The following is a 16,574-nucleotide window of genomic DNA, read 5'->3' on the forward strand; positions in this document are numbered from 1 at the left end:
CTTTGGGAGGTAGGAAGGAGAGTTTCAAGCTTAATATCAAATTGTGTGAAAAAAGTTAGCTGTTACCAGCCAAATATTTTCACGAATTTGGTGCCTATAATGGAGGGAATGGAGGAGGCGACACAGCACGCTGTGGAGACTGATGCTGGCGAGAGCGTGAGCTGGGAGAGGAACAAATGAGAGGACGAAAGAGAGCGAGGAGTTTCTCAGACGAGGCAAATGTCTCCCTCATGCAAGAGGTCGAGTCTCACTGAGGTGATTTGACCCAGGGAGGGCGTGGGAAGCCCACCCCAAAGGCCTACCAGAAGATATGGCCCGAGATAGCCAAGGTGGTCTCGTCGGTGACCAACGAGGTGCGTGAGGGCAACCAATGCCACAAGCGATGGAACGACCTTGTCGTTCTGCCAGATTAAGTATTACATTTATTTACATGTACTGATATATTTAAATAATTTGACTTGTAAGAGTCATGAGTGACTATAATCAAATGTCTTTTACTTTTACTGGGAATGTTATACTCAAAGTCTGCGGTCACGGTGTACGTCTTTAGGTAAAGAATGATAATTATCACAATAATCATGATTACATCTGTCGGTTATGTGTTGTATCAGTCTCTGTGACAGTACCTAGCAATGATACCATGCAATGATCTCATGCCATGTCGTCCTGTTATCTTTTACAGAAGAAGCTATCAAGGAACAGGGCCGAGCAGAGGCGAATGGGTGGGGGGCCATCAGTCATCAGCGACCTCACTGACATTGAGGAGCGGGTGCTCTCATTAGTGGGGACCACCCCCAATCGGCCATGCAGGCAGTTGCAGACCCTGAAGTGATGCCATGTGAGTAACGTATACACCATTGCGTGATGTAAAGTCAATAGATACCACACCCACTCATATTTGAACAATAATATATGATAGATGATTGCTAAAAGTATCCAATAAATAATGCTGGCCTCATGAGAATCATTGCAATGCAGAATGTGTTGATGTCATGAAATGTGATGTCTGTGATGATTTTGATCGCGGTGGTGCTTTTGTCGTGCATATCCTGTGTGTAGTGCTGGACTCATCTTGTGATCCTAGCACCCCCTTCTCCTCTAATAACCTCATTTGTGTTTTGCAGCTCAGCCAGCAGCGCGGCCCCTTGCAAGACCACAGAGACCAGAAGGTGGGGGCGACGGGCCTGACTCGGCGGACGATCCTACGTCTAGTGCTGAGGAGCTCCAGATTTAAAGGCATTGGGGGGGCATATCCCGACAGTGTAGTTTATAGGCCCCCAAATAATAACTTCACGGTGGGGCGGACAATAATCAAGGGAATAAGAGAGGCATGGCAGTAATCATGGGGGATTTTAACCTACATATCGATTGGTCAAATCAAATCGCACAGGGTAGCCTGGAGGAGGAATTCATAGAATGCATACGGGATTGTTTCTTAGAACAGTATGTTACAGAACCAACAAGGGAGCAAGCTATCTTAGATCTGGTGCTGTGTAATGAGACAGGAATAATAAACGATCTCCGAGTAAAAGATCCTCTTGGAATGAGTGATCACAGTATGGTTGAATTTGTAATACAGATTGAGGGTGAGGAAGTAGTGTCTCAAATGAGCGTACTATGCTTAAACAAAGGGGACTACAGTGGGATGAGGGCAGAGTTAGCTAAAGTAGACTGGGAACACAGACTAAACGGTGGCACAATTGAGGAACAGTGGAGGACTTTTAAGGAACTCTTTCATAGTGCTCAACAAAAATATATTCCAGTGAAAAAGAAGGGCGGTAAGAGAAGGGATAACCAGCCGTGGATAACCAAGGAAATAAAGGAGAGTATCAAATTAAAAACCAATGCGTATAAGGTGGCCAAGGTTAGTGGGAAACTAGAAGATTAGGAAAATTTTAAACGTCAGCAAAGAATGACTAAGAAAGCAATAAAGAAAGGACAGATAGATTACGAAAGTAAACTTGCGCAAAACATAAAAACAGATAGTAAAAGCTTTTACCGATGTATAAAATGGAAGAGAGTAACTAAAATAAATGTTGGTCCTTTAGAAGATGAGAAGGGGGATTTAGTAATGGGAAATGTGGAAATGGCTGAGACCTGAAACAATTATTTTTATTCGGTCTTCACAGTGGAAGACACAAAAACCATGCCAAAAATTGCTGGTCACGGGAATGTGGGAAAGGAGGACCTTGAGACAATCACTATCACTAGGGAGGTAGTGCTGGACAGGCTAATGGGACTCAAGGTAGACAAGTCCCCTGGTCCTGATGAAATGCATTCCAGGGTATTAAAAGAGATGGCGGAAGTTATAGCAGATGCATTCGTTATAATCTACCAAAATTCTCTGGACTCTGGGGAGGTACCAGCGGATTGGAAAGCAGCTAATGTAACGTCTCTGTTTAAAAAAGGGGGCAGACAAAAGGCAGGTAACTATAGGCCGGTTAGTTTAACATCTGTAGTGGGGAAAATGCTTGAAGCTATCATTAAGGAAGAAATAGCGGGACATCTAGATAGGAATAGTGCAATCAAGCAGACGCAACATGGATTCATGAAGGGGAAATCATGTTTAACTAATTTACTGGAATTCTTTGAGGATATAACGAGCATGGTGGATAGAGGTGTACCGATGGATGTGGTGTATTTAGATTTCCAAAAGGCATTCGATAAGGTGCCACACAAAAGATTACTGCAGAAGATAAAGGTATGCGGAGTCAGAGGAAATGTATTAGCATGGATCAAGAATTGGCTGGCTAACAGAAAGCAGAGAGTCGGGATAAATGGGTCCTTTTCAGGTTGGAAATTGGTGGTTAGTGGTGTGCCACAGGGATCGGTGCTGGGACCACAACTGTTTACAATATACATAGATGACCTGGAAGAGGGGACAGAGTGTAGTGTAACAAAATTTTCAGATGACACAAAGATTAGTGGGAAAGCGGGTTGTGTAGATGACACAGAGAGGCTGCAAAGAGATTTAGATAGGTTAAGTGAATGGGCTAAGGTTTGGCAGATGGAATACAATGTCGGAAAATGTGAGGTCATCCACCTTGGAAAAAAAAACAGTAAAAGGGAATATTATTTGAATGGGGAGAAATTACAACATGCTGCGGTGCAGAGGGACCTGGGGGTCCTTGTGCATGAATCCCAAAAAGTTAGTTTGCAGATGCAGCAGGTAATCAGGAAGGCGAATGGAATGTTGGCCTTCATTGCGAGAGGGATGGAGTACAAAAGCAGGGAGGTCCTGCTGCAACTGTACAGGGTATTGGTGAGGCCGCACCTGGAGTACTGCGTGCAGTTTTGGTCACCTTACTTAAGGAAGGATATACTAGCCTTGGAGGGGGTACAGAGACGATTCACTAGGCTGATTCCGGAGATGAGTGGGTTACCTTATGATGATAGATTGAGTAGACTGGGTCTTTACTCGTTGGAGTTCAGAAGGATGAGGGGTGATCTTATAGAAACATTTAAAATAATGAAAGGGATAGACAAGATAGAGGCAGAGAGGTTGTTTCCACTGGTCGGGGAGACTAGAACTAGGGGGCACAGCCTCAAGATATGGGGGAGCCAATTTAAAACCGAGTTGAGAAGGAATTTCTTCTCCCAGAGGGTTGTGAATCTGTGGAATTCTCTGCCCAAGGAAGCAGTTGAGGCTAGCTCATTGAATGTATTCAAATCACAGATAGATAGATTTTTAACCAATAAGGGAATTAAGGGTTATGGAGAGCGGGCGGGTAAGTGAAGCTGAGTCCACGGCCAGATCAGCCATGATCTTTTTGAATGGCGGAGCAGGCTCGAGGGGCTAGATGGCCTACTCCTGTTCCTAATTCTTATATTCTTATGTTTTTATGACAGCTGGCCAGCATCTTTGGCACCATGACGGAGTATGTTCCGCGAATGGCGGAGGCCCTGGAGGCGATAGGCAGGAACACTAGTGGCACAGGCCTCCCAGTGATCCTGGAGTGCGGCACTCCACCCTTCGGTTCCACACCCCCAGTGCCAATGACACATGAGAGGCAGGAGCAAGATCCTGTTTCTGTATCCGAGAATGTTCCCACCTCAGTATCCCCCGCTCCTGTATCCATGCAACCACCGGCTCTGCCTTCATCCCCCCCAATGAGGCACCATCTGAGGAGCTCCTCGGCCAGGCGGCGTAGAGCAAGGAGGGGAAGGGGTAGAGGTGGGGAGAAGAAAGGGACGGGGGAAGGAAAGTGAGGTGTATGTCCGCAGGTGATGGCTTTGTTATATCTCCATCTCGGTGTCTGAAATTTGTTGTAATGTTTGCGGGTAGGGGCCACCCTGTTGGTCTGCATTTGTGTTCTGTGTTGCTGGACATGTTGACCATTTTGATTGATGTCAAAGTTCTAAAAAGTGTTTTGGGGTGGGGTGTGGTTGGGATGTTTTTGACCATTATACTTATGATTTCAGATCAATGGTCGTATTAAATGTTTTTTAATTTACCATACCTTGTTGCGCATTGTCTCAGATAGCTAGACCATAACTCACTGGTGACTCCTTAACATGAAATGGTATAATTAAACTTAACTTCAATCAACTTAAACTTTAACTGGCACCAAGGTGATGCCCACCATTGATGTCTGAGCTGCACACACAGCAGTGTGTCAGCTTTGTGAATAACAGCAACGTTCTTTCAGGCAAAGTGCTCATTTATAAGCTGCTGACGTAAGAATCTTGCAGCTATGTAGCCACCATGGGCCCTTGCCTGCAGTCTGGAGCGGGGTGTGGGCATGGTTGCATAGTCAGCCTGATTGTCTGGCCCTAGGTCAGCATCCAGCCCCTCATCCTCCTCTTCCTCTCTCTCCCGAGGTGGACCATTAGTGCCTTCTGGCAATTCTTGCCCCCTCCTGATAGCCAAGTTGTGCAGCATGGAGCACATGACCACGAATTGAGCCACGTGCTCAGGGTTGTTTTATAGCTCCCCTCCTGAGTGCTCCAGGCATCTAAAGCGCTGCTTAAGCACATTAATGGTTTTCTGGACCACATTGCGTGTGGCACTGTGGCTATCGTTGTATCGCTTCTCGGCCTCGATGTGGGTGTCATGCAGCGGGGTCATCAGCCAGATGGCTAGGCCATATCCTTTGTCACCAAGCATCCAGCATTGACCTTGTGGCTGACTGGTAAACATGGCAGGTGTTCTCGGATAAGCCGAGGTAAGACCGCTTCTCCCTGTACGTGTGGGGGAGTGTATGGTCTCGTCCTCCTCATCAGTCTGGCACGTCTTAGATTGGGCACATAATGCTGTGGATTAGACGTTGTGCCATTTGCACTCTGCAGCATCTGTGTTGTAATTGATGCAGTCTGAGAAATGGCTGGCCCCATTCCAATAACTATAAGTATAATGCTGATCGTTCACAAGCAATAAATGTCCCCACTAAGACACCTAAAGTAAAATCCAATCATTCACAGTATGAAAAGATGTCTATTCAGATGGTCACATTACCTGAAAAGAACTCGAGAGTACATCCAAACTCCCCCAAAGTTGAAGCAGCCTTTTCAATGAAGCGACCTGCGATTTACAAAATGGCATCCGCACCGCTGTGATTAGTTCAGATCAGTTCAACTTTTTCTCAGCGTTTTTTTTGGAGAGCGAGATTGTGGGCGATATGTGTGCAAGGTACTGCAAGTAATACTAGGCATTAGTTTTGGGCAAATGTGATCTTTACGACAAAAAAAGTGGGTGGTCGGTATTATTGAATCTTGGCATTAAGTACGTGCCGAAAGTACCGCTGGGCGCTATTATGTGCGTTGGGTTCACCCATTCTGATGATTCCGCCCAAAAACAGTGGGTGGGCAGTATTATTGTTTCTCGGCGTTACGTACATGGCGAAAGTAATGTTCGGTGATAAATGACCGAGAAATGGGTGTCAGTTTCCATTTTGTGCCTAAATGGGCGATATCTGGGCGTTACACCTCATTTCAGTGTTGAAATGTATGTTAAGTGGGCGGTATGCTTGCAAAAATAATGGAAAATCAAGCCCATAGTATGGCCCATAACATTTAAGGATATTGGAGTCATTGAAAAAGTAAAATGTAAATTCACTAGAATGATATGAAAGATGAAAGAATATAGTTATGATGAGAACATGTTAAAAACTAGGCTGTATTCACTAGAATAAAGAAGATAAAGTGGGATATTAATTGAAGTGTTCATAATTACAGAAGGGTTCATAATTACAAAAGGGTTTGAGAGAATAAATTGTAAAAGTTTATTTCCACTGGCTGATATAACAAAGAGGGACAAATGTCGGATTACAACTAGAAGCAGAAAGGCGAGGTCAGAAGATACTTTTCACACAAAAGATTATCAAAATATGGAATGCATTATCACAAGTGGCTATTGAAGTCGAGGCACTGTGGCATTAGAAGTGAATAAGGTAAACACTTAGGCCAGAGTTTTACGTGCATGAGAGGGCTGATTTGGAGGTGGGTCAGCTGCCAAAATGGAAATGATTGACAGTGGATCAGGTACCTGCTGTCAACCCACCTCCACACTAGTCTCCCTGGTATCGGATCTGTCAGCGGTTAACAGACCCGACACCAAGGGACGCTGGAGGCAATTTACATCATTAACAGCTAGCTGCAAGCCAATTAAAGACAATTTTATCCTTCACTTATCATTTTTCCAGCTTTTTGATGTTCTCGGCGCTCGGGATCATGTCAGTTTAGTAGGTCATGTTTTTGATGAGTATACATTCTTCTGAACAGTTGACAGCTGCAAATGTGGTATATAAGCTAACATTTCATAGCTTTTCACTTTCCAATCTTAGAAGCTGGAGCCTTCAGTATTCGAACTACACTTTTGAGCTTTATGCAGGTTGGAAGTGTTTGGAGTAAACTCTCTATCCACTGTCACCTCCTAGAACAACCTCTCTCATCACTGACCGATCACTTCTGTCATCTCAACTTTACCTGACTTCTATTCCATCACCATAGGTGCCCTTGAAAGAAATCTCACCTTGGTCCTCAGAATCCCACCACGATCAGCCCTAACACCAACATCACAAGGCACACCAGCAGCACCAACAACAACCCCAACCTTCTCCACAATCACCTGATGCTGCACAGGACAGAGTGCATCAGCGCCTGTATTGTGTAGGGTTAATCACATAGGGTTAATTATGATATTCCAACATTTACAGTGTGTTTTCTGCTTCATGCCTCGTGGAATGTTGTTGATGCAGAGAGAGAGAGAGAGAGGGAGAGACCTTGATGCACACACCATCTTGTTTATGGGACGGTCGGCGCCTCGAGGTCTCATGCTTTTTGGAAGAACAGCTGGGGCCTTACTGATTAGGGGTTGGCCATAAGCCACATGCACCCATGTTTGTTTAATAGTATAAAGGAATGGAACTGTCCAGTAGCTCTTTGAACTTCACCTTGGACCATGATTCGCGAGTGGTGCCAGGACCCCCAAGGCTCCTGACCAGTCGTTGTTGCGGAGTTCCCGACGGGCCGAAGGCTGTGAGCTTTGTTGCATCTTATCATACTTCTCTTTTCTTCGTAAACTGTATTATGTTTCTTTTCTCTCAGTAAACGGTGTTTTATCTTTACTTCATTTGTCTTGCCTCTTATTTAACATTCATCCAGATCCCGAACCTGGGTCTATTATTATCGATCCAAAACATTTTGGCGTAGTCGGCAGGATCTGGTAAAATGTTTAAGAGAAAAGACAAGAAGCAGTCTCCTCCTGCGGGAGAGAAGTATAGAATACCAGGGTGGAGCACGAGGGATGAGGGTTTTGGCTCTCTTGCCAATGTGCTAGCTCGGTTTGGACCCCCACAACATTGGGATACGCAGTTATTGGAACAGAGCAAAGATAGACCCATACCCCACGTGGTACTGTCTCTCCTGGAGGTAGCGGGCTTCACACAGGAGAAAAGTAGTCCCCCACAAATGGGATGGATTTTGTTGACAGCATTAAGGGCGATGTGTAAACAACTTAAGGAAAGTGATGCAGAAAACCTACAGTTAAAAACAGCTGTTAAGGTTTTGGAAAGTCAAAACTCGACTCCAACTGAAACGGTCCGCACTGGACAAGAACGGGCGGATAAAGTCAATGAACAATCAGAAACTTTAATATGCCGTCTGGTGACAGTACAAAATAAAAAGAAAGCCAGACGACAGAAATTACAGATAGATCGGTCAAAGGTACGTGCATTGGTAGCTGGACCCAATTGGGATCCGGCTCGTTGGGACGGAGACATCTGGTACTCCTCTGACTCAGAATATGAGTGGACAGATGGAGAGGGGGGGGGAACGGGAGGAAACTAAAGACCCTCCCTCATATGCTCCGAGCATGGAAGCTAGACCCCTTATGAAAAATAAGATGAAACAGCAAGATGGGGAACAGCCGGTAATCACTAGATGGGTGCGTGACTTCACCACTAGTGAGTTACAATAAATAGGGTCTCGATTTCACCAAAAACCCGGGGAATCATTGTCAGAATGGCTAGCCCAGATTTGGGATCAGGGAGCATCAGGTGTAATACTTAACCCCGAAGAATTAACAAAAATGGGGACTATGACTACGGACCACCATATTACAGCAGTGCTACGGAATGTCCAGGGCACAGGTTCGCTATGGGACATGGTTACTATAGGGGTCCGGCAAAAATATCCCTCTGCCATTGATTGGGAAGGGGAGGTAAAACCTTGGAATACTATGGCGGAGGGTGCGATACAGTTGTGCAACATGGCAACACAGGGAGGATTATATCACCAACCATATGGGGGGCCAGATCAGAAGCTCTTTACGACAGGAATGCGGAGCAGGCTGAGGAAGAGTGGCCCTCCTATGATGAGGGGTGCGCTACTCCTGCACCTATTTTCTATGTTTCTATGTTTCTATGTATCATTAGACATGCGGTGTCCCCCTACAATAGCCCTGTGTGGCCTGTGCAGAAACCCGACAAAAGTTGGAGGATGACTGTGGACTACTGACAACTGAACAAATTTGCACCTCCCCTGGCAACCGCTGTCCCAGATGTAGTAACTATAACAGAGCGGCTGTCTGAAGAAGGTGCGGAGTGGTATGCAGTAATCGACCTGGCCAATGCCTTTTTCTCCATTCCAATAGCGGAAGAATCCCAGGATCAGTTTGCATTCACTTGGGAAGGGAGGCAATATACGTTTAAACGCCTACCTCAAGATTACCTACATAGCCCTACCCTATGCCATGGATTGGTGGCCCGGGACCTGGACATGTGCACGTTGGCTCCTAATGTCTCACTGGCACACTACATCGATAATGTACTAATAAGGGGTCCCACCGAGGCAGTGGTGTCAGAAGCCCTAGCTACTTTAGTCCAACACATGCGAGACAGGGGCTGGGAGATAAATCCGAAGAAGGTGTAGGGCCCTAGCCAGACAGTCCAGTTTCTGGGGATCCAATGATCTCGGGGTGAGTGCATCATACCCGAGCCTGTGAAGAATAAAACTGAGACACAACGGTTCGTAGGACTATTGGGTTACTGGAAGAGACACATACCTCACCTCACGATGTTATTAAAACCCATGTATGCCATAACACAAAAAAAGGCCCACTTCGAGTGGGGAAAGGAACAGCAGGTGGCTTTTGATGCAGCCAAAGAAGCCGTAGCTCAAGCTTTACCCCTAGCTCCACGAGTGCCTGGGCAGCCTTTTGAGCTACAGGTATCCGTTACCAATGATACTGCAGTATGGAGTTTGTGGCAGGTTCAACTTGGCACTCGTATAACGTTAGGGTTCTGGTCTAGAAAATTGACAGATGCTGCTACTCGTTACACTCCATTTGAGAAACAATTATTAGCATGTTATTGGGCCCTAACAGAAACAGGACAGACAGGGGACGACAAAGTCAGTTTAAGACCAGACCTACCCATATTATCCTGGATTCTCTCAGAAAATGAGACACACAAGGTCGGGCGAGCGCAGCAAAGCTCCATAGTGCGCTGGAAATGGTATATCACAGACAGAGCAAGTAAAGGAAAAGAAGGAATCACCTGACTACATGAGCATGTGGCTGAATACCCACAAACAGCTGAGAGTGAACTTACGCAGTCGTCTGTCAGTTTAATCAAAGAGTCACCGATCTCCTGGGGCATGTCTTTTGAACAGTTAACACCTGAAGAACGTAGCCATGCCTGGTTCACAGATGGCTCAGCGGTCTGGCGAAACGGCCTTCGGCGATGGCGAGCCACTGCCTTCAATCCAAAAACCCAGTCAATTGTGCATAATGAGGGCGTGGGAGGCTCCAGCCAGTTAGCAGAACTAGCAGCTGTAGTCCTTGTGTTAGAAGAGGAACAGCAACAAGTACACATATATACTGACTCATGGGCAGTAGCCAATGGCATGGCGAGCTGGATGCAAAACTGGCATGAACATAACTGGCAAATAACTGGGAAAGACTTGTGGGGAAAGCACCTATGGGAACAAATATGGTTCAAAGCCCAGAAGATGAAAATAACTGTATATCATGTGGGACGCTCACATGAAAAACACTTCAAAGACCTCTGAACATAATAACACCGTTGATAATATAGCCCGGGTACGGGCTGTCAAAGAAGCGGAAGAGGAAGAACATGGCATAGGCAAGTGGGCCCACCAAAAATCTGGACATTTGGGCATTCAGGGTACGATACAATGGGCACAAAATAGGGGGTTACATTTGACTACGGACAGTGTTAAACAGATCATAAACACCTGTGAAATTTGTCAAAAGGTGAAGCATTTTCCCCTACAACGACAACCCGGTGCCCATATTAAGAGAGGGACTCAACCAGCACAAATATGGCAAGTTGATTATGCAGGACCTTTACCAACGGTTCCAATATTTGCTCACTGCTGTTGATACATATTCTGGACTTTTGATAGCTTATCTAGTGACTAAAGCGAATCAACAAAGTACGATTAAAGGACTGGAGAATTTAATCACATACTACGGTGAGCCAGCAGAAGTACAGTCTGATAATGGGTCGCACTTCACAGGTCAAACAGTGCAACAGTGGGCGGTAGATAACGGGATCTATTGGATGTTTCACATACCTTACTATCTGCAAGTTGCAGGATAAATAGAGCGCATGAATGGACTATTTAAGTAACAGAGTAAAATCTTAACTCCCACTAACACATTGCAAGGGTGGTTAAAGGTCTTACCACAAGCAGTGCGCAATCTGAATCACCGACCATTGCGGGGGGGGATCTCCCATAAGCCACATGTTAGGCAAAGTTAATGTCCCTACTATTGAAAAAGAAAATCAGACTCAGGACACACTTTGTGAAGGAGGAAAAATGTGGGTGCAGTACCCCCAGAAACCCTTACAAGCAGGGGAAATCTTAGCGAAAGGAGAAGGAAACACTTATTGGATGCTCCTGACTGGTCAAGATATTCCTCTCTGTGTTGACAAGGGTAAATTGACTAAACGGGGCTGAATTAATATATTTATGCTTCCTCCCACAGGAATTCTGCCCAAAATGGCGACTCACCAACTCGTGCTGGCAAGTCTCTGTGTCTCATTATCTGTGACTGTGCTACTTCCATCCTCAAACACAGCATGGGATGGCCATATAGGGTGGCGGTTAGCTATCACTGATCGTACGCAAGACAATTTTACCTGTCCTTTCAGGCAAGCCTGCACTATAGGACACTGGAGCATCACTTGTGACGCATGTGGGTACTGGGTAGGCCCAGGACAGGTGCTATTAACAGTTAGCACGGGGGCCAACATCACGTTATCAATCTTGACGGCGCCCGTAAAGATCCTCCTCTAAATGCTTGCTTTAAAGATGTGTATACCATATATGACCTTCATTCTAATAGGTCATATCGATTGGGATGATGGAAAAATGTTGTGCGCCATCGCACCGTCCTAGGCATTACTAACCTTCCTCCCACTGTAGACCTAACTCGTTTAGCTCAATTTCTAAAAGATAACCAAAAGGTCACGGACGAATTGAGCAAACGAGAGCGTACTCTTCATACTCTGCAAGTTGCTATGAGTTACAGTGAAGGCGCCTTGGTCAGAGTTGCGACAACGGTCACTGACCTTACGGTACACCATTGGTGGGACATCTTTTACGGATGGTCCCCAAAAACATCCGCCGCTTTGAAGCTGTTAATACATCCTATCGTTGTTTTACTCGTCACATTATTACTGATATTACTGCTCATATGTATTCTTTGGTGCAGATTGCGGGCATTGCTTGCACATACTCAATGTGTAACTGATGCATTACGTCTTCAACTCGATTATATTACTTAGAATGTCTAAATATCAAGGGTGGATTGCATTGTATAAGATTAATCACATAGGGTTAATTATGATATTCCGACATTTACAGTGTGTTTTCTGCTTCATGCCTCGTGGAATGTTGTTGATGCAGAGAGAGAGAGAGAGAGACCTTGATCCGCACACCATCTTGTTTATGGGACGGTCGGCACCTCGAGGTCTCATGCTTTGTGGAAGAACAGCTGGGGCCTTACTGATTAGGGGTTGGCCATAAGCCACATGCACCCATGTTTGTTCAATAGTATAAAGGAACGGAACTGTCCAGTAGCTCTTTGAACTTCACCTTGGACCGTGATTTGCGAGTGGTGCCAGGATCCCCAAGGCTCCTGACCAGCCGTCATTGCAGAGTTCCCGACGGGTCGAAGGCTGTGAGCTTTGTTGCATCTTATCATACTTCGCTTTTCTTCGTAAACTGTATTATGTTTCTTTTCTCTCAGTAAAGGGTGTTTTATCTTTACTTCATTTGTCTTGTCTCTTATTTCACATTCATCCAGATCCTGAACCTGGGTCCATTATTATCGATCCAAAACAGCGCCCGACCACATTGCTGCCTGGTAGGCCAGGGATGGCCTGACTATGTGTTAAGTCCTGACTCTAATGTACTGACTTACACGAGACACATGCTGAAGTCAAGGTCACTCAGGACCTGCACCTTTAATTCCAGCTCTCCAGTGCTGCACTTGCCTGAGACCCCCCTTTATATACCTCAGTGGGACAGGTATGGAGTGTCTCCTGCAAGTGCACCCCTGGTGGTAAGGTATGCTTATTGTTACAGGTCATATCCAGTTACAGTCATGTATAGCATGATAAGATACAGTTATATACAGTAATGTGAGATACATGACATCACCCTCCCCCAAGGTCTTATTGCCTTTATAGATTCAGTCTCTCAGGTGGTCTGCGCTCTCGCGTGGAGCGGCTTAGTTGTGGTTCAGTTGTTTGCCTTGGTGCCTGTTTTTCGTTCGGTGTGATTGCTGGTATTTCGCCTGGGCTGTCTGTTTCGTTTGATGTGATTGCTGGTATCTCACCTGGGCTGCCTGTTGAGACTGCCCTTTCCTCAGGTTGTTCCACTTGTCTTTCCACCAGGTGTGGTGTGAGTTCCACATTGTAGTCTGCCTCTGGTTCTTCAGTGTTATCAGTGAATCTACTTTTTACTTGGTCTACATGCCTCTGGCAGGTTTGGCCATTGTCCATTTGTACAACCAGTAGCCTGTTTCCTTCTTTGTCTGTTACTGTCCCTGCAAGCCATTTGGGACCCCTGCCATAGTTTAGCACAAACACTTTGTCCCCTATCTCATTACACCTCCCCCTCGAATTTTGGTCATGGTACTCAGTTAGCTTTTGACGCTTAGCCTCAACAATTTCATGCATGTCTGGAAGGATTAACGAGAGCCTGGTCTTTAAGGTTCGGTTCATCAATAGTTGCGTAGGGGGAACCCCAGTCAATGAATGCGGACGAGATCTGTATGCCAGCAGCAGTCACGACAGGCAGCTCTGCAGCGTGGGACCTTGGATTCTGAGCATGCCTTGTTTAATGATCTGCACTGCTCGCTCTGCCTGGCCATTGGAGGCTGGCTTGAAAAGTGCCATCTTAACGTGATTTATAACGTGGTCAACTATAAAATCGTGAAATTCTGCGCTGGTGAAGCACAGACCATTATCACTGACCAATATGTCAGGAATGACGTGCGTTGCAAACATGGTTCTAAGGCTCTCCACAGTGGTGGAGGTGGTGCTCGAGTTTAAAATGGTGCACTCGATGCATTTTGAAAATGCATCAAAGACTATGAGGAACATTTTGCCCATGAATGGGCCCACATAGTCTACATGCACCCACGACCATGGTTTGGTGGGCCAGGGCCAGGGGCTTAGGGCGGCCTCCCTGGGGTATCATTACTAAGTTGGGCACAAATGGTGCACCGACGGACGCAGAGCTCCAAGTCCATGTCAATGGCAGGTCACCAGACATGAGATCTGGCTATGGCCTTCATAAGGATGATCCCCGGGTGCTCGTGATGGAGCTCCCGGACAAACGCCTCCCTGCCGCGTAAGGGCATAACTACTCAGCTGCCCCACATCAGGCAGTCTGCCTGTAGTGAGAGTTCATGCATGTGCCTATGGAAGTGTTTGACCTCCTCGGGGCAGGCATCGCGAGCCTCTGCCCAGTCACCGGTTAAAACGCATCTTTTAACAAGAGATAACATGGGGTCGCTGGTCGTCCAGGCTCTGATTTGGCGAGCCGTCATGGGCGAACCTGTGGATTCAAAGGCATTGATTGCCATGACCATCTCACAGTCATGTTCGTCGGACCCTTTTGTGGTCGCCAGGGGTAGACTGCTAAGCGCGTCGGCACAGTTGTCTGTGCCTGGTCTGTGCCTTATCGTGTAGTTGTAAGCCGCCAGCATGAGTGCCCACCGCCGAATACGCGCCGAGGCATTGGCGTTGATTGCCTTGCATTCGGATAGTAGGGACGTGAGGGGTTTGTGGTTGGTTTCTAACGCAAACTTGGCCCCGAAAAGGTATTGGTGCATCTTTTTGACACCATACACGCACGCGAGCGCTTCCTTCTCAACCATACCATACCCGCGCTCCGCCCGCGAAAGTGACCTGGAGGCATAAGCAACGGGCTGCAATTTACCCGCATCAATGATGTGCTGTAAAACGCACCTGACCCCGTACACTGATGCATCACACGCAAGGACTAACTTTTTACCTGGGTCAAAAAAGGCTAAAACACTCTTGGAACATAGAAGGTTGCGTGCCTTATTGAAGCAGTGTTCTTGGGCAGCCCCCCAAAATCAATCGCACCCCTTTCTGAGTAGCACGTGGAGAGGCTCCAGCAGTGTGCTCAAGTTCTGCATAAAGTTCCCAAAGTAATTGAGTAGCCCGAGAAAGGCGCGCAGTTCCGAGACGTTCCGGGGCCTGGGTGCCAGGTGAATCGCTTCGGTTTTGGATTCGGTTGGGTGGATTCCGTCAACAGCAATCCTTCTGCCCAAAAATTCAACCTCAGGCACAAGAAACAGACACTTGGATTTCTTAACTCTTAGGCCGACCCGATCCAAGCGACTTAGTACTTCCTCAAGATTGCGGAGATGAGAGTCGGTGTCCCTGCCCGTGATGAGTATGTCATCTTGAAACACAACCATCTCCGGGATGGACTTGAGCAGACTCTCCATGTTGCGCTGGAATATAGCAGCTGCCGACCTGATGCCGAACGGGCATCGATTGTACATGAAAAGGCCTCGATGTGTGTTGATGGTGGTGAGTAGCTTAGACCCTTCGGTCAGTTCTTGCGTCATATACGCAGATGTGAGGTCAAGTTTCGAGAAAAGTTTTCCTCCAGCCAACGTAGCAAATAGGTGCTCTGCTCTGGGCAGCGGGTTTTGGTCCTGCAGGGAGACTCTGTTTATGGTAGACTTGTAATCCCCACAGATTCACACGGATCCATTAGGCTTCACGACGGAGACGATGGGGCTTGCCCAGTCGCTGAATTCCATGGGAGAAATTATGCCTTCCCGCAGAAGCCGATCCAGTTCGTTTTCAATCATTTCCCTCATCACATAAGGCACAGCTCTAGCCTTGTGATGGACCGGTCTGACATTCTGTGTGATGTAGATTCTAACTTTAGCCCCTTTGAAGGTGCCCACACCTGGCTGAAAGAGATGTTCACAACGGCTTAGAACTGTTCCTCTGACGACATGGCGTGAACATCATCCCATTTCCAATTAAGTTCTGCTAGCCAGCTTCTCCCCAACAGGGCTGGGATATCCCCGGGGACAATCTACAGGGAAAGTCGGTTCACCATCCCTTTGTGTGTGACTGAGAGCATGGCGCTACCAAGGACTGGGACGATTTCTTTAGTATAGGTCCTTAGTTAGGTGTCGATCTTTGTGAGTTTTGGTCTGTTGCTTTTGTGCGGTCACAGTTGTTCAAATTGTTGAACGCTCATGAGGGATTGACTGGCCCCCGTGTCCAGTTCCATGTTGACGGGTATCCCGTTGAGCAGAACCCTCATCATAATTGAAGGCGTCTTGGTGTAAGAACAGTGGACATTGATCGTGTTAACCCGCTGTATCTCGGCATCCTGTGCACTGTTCCAACCGTCTTCTGGCCCACTTTCCGACCCTTCCGATTCATATACCAGCCGAGCTGCTGTTTTTCTGCACATGCGAGCCAGATGCCCTGTGTAGTTGCAGTTTCTGCAAGCGGCATGCTGAAATCGACACATCCTGGTTGAGTGCCTTTCCCCACATCTCCAATGCAGACCGTTTCCATTGTTTTGGAAGGATGAGC

This window comes from Pristiophorus japonicus, chromosome 7 (assembly GCF_044704955.1).
Source record: "Pristiophorus japonicus isolate sPriJap1 chromosome 7, sPriJap1.hap1, whole genome shotgun sequence".
NCBI classification, from domain to species: domain Eukaryota; kingdom Metazoa; phylum Chordata; class Chondrichthyes; family Pristiophoridae; genus Pristiophorus; species Pristiophorus japonicus.